This window comes from Chiloscyllium plagiosum, chromosome 23 (assembly GCF_004010195.1).
Source record: "Chiloscyllium plagiosum isolate BGI_BamShark_2017 chromosome 23, ASM401019v2, whole genome shotgun sequence".
Taxonomy (NCBI): domain Eukaryota; kingdom Metazoa; phylum Chordata; class Chondrichthyes; order Orectolobiformes; family Hemiscylliidae; genus Chiloscyllium; species Chiloscyllium plagiosum.
The window spans coordinates 53,561,386-53,565,682 of record NC_057732.1 but is presented as its reverse complement, the minus strand read 5'-3'; the positions used below and the strand labels follow the sequence as shown (position 1 = coordinate 53,565,682).

Here is a 4,297-nt window from a genome sequence, read left to right as displayed (position 1 = left end):
CTTTGCTACACTGGGAAAAGGACCTTTTCTATTTTTCCCTATCTATGCCCCTCATGATATTATAAACCACCCCTCAGCCTCTGAAGCTCCAGGGAAAATAGCCACAGCCTATTTAGCCTCTCCCTATAGCTCAAACCCTCCAACCCTGGCAACATCCTTGTAAATCTTTGCTGAACCCTTTCAAGTTTCACAACTCCTATACGCAATGCTGAATACTTTGCATTTTGTTTGGGTGCTTTGCAGTCTTCTGGGTTCAACGTTTTGTTCAATAAATTCGAGACTATAATCTCTGTCCGCATTTTGTTTTTTTAATCTTCACACAAGTGTTGATATATTCCTTTCACATTTCCATTCTTCTTGATTTGGATGTCAGCTGTTCCTCAGACGCGATAATTCGTACCTCCTCTTTATACACCCTGTTTTCTAACCCAGTTCTTAGTCTTGCACTGCCAACTCTTTGTCATTTAATGTCTTCCAGCCTCCAGCCTATCATGGAATTTTTCTTTTGTTCTTATTTTGTCGTTCTTTTTTCAACTGCTAAAACCTATTACTGCTTTTTCCCAGTTCTGACGAGAGGTTATTAACCTCCAGTATTAACTTTGTTTCTGTCTCCATAGATGCTGCCAAACCTGCCAAGTATTTCCAGCATTTTCAATTTCAGATTCACAGCTTCAGCATTATTTTCTCTCTTATAAAAGGTGGCTTTGGTAGTTATTGCAAACATTGCACAAACTGTAAAAGGCACTTGCCTGATTTTACAAACCAGTTACTCATGCCAAAGGACGTCACAAAATTCCCACTTAGATGTTTATCAGAGCTTTGTGTTACATTACAAAAATCCATAACCTAACATGCAACTCTGTTATATGGTTTCTCAAATATTTTCTCAAGAAAAGGTATAGAGCTATGTCTTCCATTTAAACAAATGGAATTATCTGTTTGGACTATGATGAACACCAGAGGGAACCAGAACCATGGGGTCTTTAACTGCCAGCCATGGCTCAGCATGTAGCACACACCTCTGAATCCAAAGATTGTGGTTTCAAGACCTCCTCCAGAGTCAGTGCTGCACAGAACAGAAATAAACTCTTTGGTCCAACTCGTCCATACCAACCTAAATTAATCTAATCCCGTTTGGCCTATGTCCCTTTAAACCCTTCCTACTCATGTACCTATCCAGATGCCTTTTTAAATGTTATAATTATACCAGCCTCCACCACTTCCTCTATAGCATATTCCATACACAACCATCCTCTGCTTGAAACAGTTGCCTCTTGGATCCCTTTTATATCTTTCACCTCTCACCTTAAACCTATGTCCTCTAGTTTTGGACTACCCTTCCCTGAAAAAACCTTTTGCGCCCACACCTCTCCCCCCCCCCCCCTTACTTCCCTCCATTGCGCCCACATCTCCCCCCTTACTTCCCTCCAAGGCCCCAAGGGATCCTTCATATCCGCCACAAATTCACCTGCACCTCCACACACATCATTTACTGCATCCGCTACACCTGATGTGGCCTCCTCTATATTGGGGAGACAGGCCGCCTACTTTCGGAATGTTTCAGAGAACATCTCTGGGACACCCGGACCAACCAACCCAACCACCCCGTGGCTCAACACTTCAACTCTTCCTCCCACTCCACCAAGGACATGCAGGTCCTTGGACTTCTCCATCGCCAGACCATAGCAACACGACGGCTGGAGGAAGAGCGCCTCATCTTCCGCCTAGGAACCCTCCAACCACAAAGGATGAACTCACATTTCTCCAGTTTCCTCACTTCCCCTCCCCCCAACTTGTCTCAGTCCCAACCCTTGAACTCAGCACCACCTTCCTAACCTGCAATCTTCATCCTGACCTCTCCGCCCCCACCCCCACTCCGGCCTATCACCCTCACCTTATCACCCTCACCTTAACCTCCTTCCACCTATCGCATTTCCAACGCCCTCCCAAGTCCCTCCTCCCTACCTTTTATCTTGGCCTGCTTGGCACACTCCTCATTCCTGAAGAAGGGCTCATGCCCGAAATGTCGATTCTCCTGCTCCATGGATGCTGCCTGACCTGCGCTTTTCCAGCAACACATTTTCAGTACCTATTCTCATGGGTGGGTGTTAAAGGTCTTTCGGCACTATTTTGACGTAATGCTGGTGAGTTACACTGCGATCCTGACCAATATTTATCCCCCAATCAACATTACAAAAATTAATTATTTGATCATTATAACATTGTTATTTGTGGTAACTTGCTGTGAGCAAATATATTCACTATACGTACAATACAGCAGCATTTTAGAAATTTCAAAGTATGTTTGTTATAAAGTGTCTTGCAACTCATGAAGTCTTAAAAGATGTCATATAAACAATTTCCTTTCTCTCCTTTTAAAACATACGCTAAACCATTAATTAGTCATTTGTCTTACTTGCTCAGTATTGTATTCAGCTTCTCAAATCAAAGATTACTTCAACTTGAATCTAGACCCATGATCGGCTGGAAAGTTGGTTTTGTTGACCATTGTTTGCAAATAAACTCTTGTTGATATCTTGAAACTACCAGTCACAAATTTAAGCTGTTCAATGGAGTCAATTAGAATGATTTTGTACAAGATATTGGTAAGTTAGATAAACCTTCAACTTCCCAGTCAAAGGATTCTGACTGACCAGAGTTCCCAGAGGACTGAACTGTTGATTTATTGTAATGCTTTAATGAAAAATGAGCCAACAACTTGGCCATGAAATGGAAACACTTTGATGAATGAGGGAAATCAACCAACATTCATTTTTTTTTGCAAAGAAGTACACCCTTCAAGTGTGAAAGGACAATGTCAGTTCCATCTTCTACATGAGATTCAACTGTATAGTTCTTAGAGCGACTCTGATGTGAACTATCAAATTTGTTTCCAATGCTACACTGGGCTTTACTATACCTAATGAAATAGATGGAATTGTAGGTCACACTTTCTTGACTGGATGAAGCTTTTTGTGAAATAAACATTTTCTGAAGTGATGCCGAAAGCCATAATTATCCTGGATTGTCCAATTTCCCTGTTATAATAAAAAGAAGCAAATTTTTGATGCACTCTGTAAGGAGCTTGCCATGTCTCAGGGCTGCACTCTCATTACAGAGAGATGACTGATAGTGGGTTGGTCATGTCTCGGATGAGGGGCAAGGTTCAGAAGGCAAGACCTTCATGACAACCTCAGAGGAGAAAGTGAGGTCTGCAGATGCTGGAGATCAAAGTTGAAACTTTATTGCTGGAACAGCACAGCAGGTCAGGCAGCATCCAGGGAACAGGAGATTCGACGTTTCGGGCACAGGCCCTTCTTCCTGAAGAAGGGCCTGTGCCCGAAACGTCGAATCTCCTGTTCCCTGGATGCTGCCTGACCTGCTGTGCTGTTCCAGCAATAAAGTTTCAACTTCATGACAACCTCAGTCAGTGTGGAAATCGAATCTGCATTGTTGGCATCATTTTGCATCATAAACCAGCTGTTAAGCCAATTAAGCTAACCAACCCCCTCAACCTGCGATACTGAGCTATCACTTTATCTTAGTCTTGATCTGTTTTATTACAGCGGTAGACATTGTTTACATTGTTTCCATGTGGTAGACTAACTAGTAAAGCTAGATCACATGGAATTCGGGGTGAGCTTGCAAATTGGATGCAAAATTGGCTTCACAGTAGGAGACAGAGTGGTGGTGAAGGTTTGTTTTTCAGATTGGAGGCCTGTGACCGGCAATGTTCCAAGTGATTGGTACTGGGTCCGCTTTGTTATTATATAAATAATTTGGATGAAAATATATCCGGCATGGTTGGTAAGTTGGAAAAGCTCAGCAGGTCAGGCAGCATCTGTGAAGAGAAATTAGGGTTAATGTTTTTGGTCCGGTGACCCTTCCTCAGAATCTCATCAGACCTGAAATGTTAACTCTGACTTCTCTTCACAGATGGTGACATGTCTGACAATAGACAATAGGTGCAGGTGCCCTTCGAGCCTGCACCACCATTCAATATGATCACGGCTGATCATCCTTAATCAGTACCCTGTTCCTGCCTTATCTCCATAACCCTTGATTCCACAATCCTTGAGAGCTCTATCCAACTCTTTCTTAAATGAATCCAGAGAGTGGGCCTCCACTGCCCTCTGGGGCAGAGCATTCCACACAGCCACCACTCTCTGGGTGAAGAAGTTCCTCCTGAGCTCTGTCCTAAATGGTCTACCCCATATTTTTAAGCTGTGTCCTCTGGTTCAGCACTCACCCATCAGCGGAAACATGTTTCCTGCCTCCAGAATGTCCAATCCTTTAA

General features: G+C 43.1%; 1 protein-coding gene across 3 annotated transcripts in view; it reads left to right on the top strand.

Annotated features, from left to right (window-relative positions):
• The window catches only part of dmtf1 (cyclin D binding myb-like transcription factor 1), a 55,202-nt gene that overhangs the window by 4,978 nt on the left and 45,927 nt on the right, over positions 1-4,297 (top strand). Inside the window, exon 1 of one of the 3 annotated variants that reach the window (XM_043714196.1) lies at positions 2,039-2,144. The exons of the other annotated variants lie outside the window; for them this stretch is intronic. The gene's annotated coding sequence lies outside the window, so the exon portion shown is untranslated. Of the gene's footprint in view, positions 1-2,038; positions 2,145-4,297 lie in introns of those variants that run through there. 3 annotated transcript variants of the gene reach the window in all.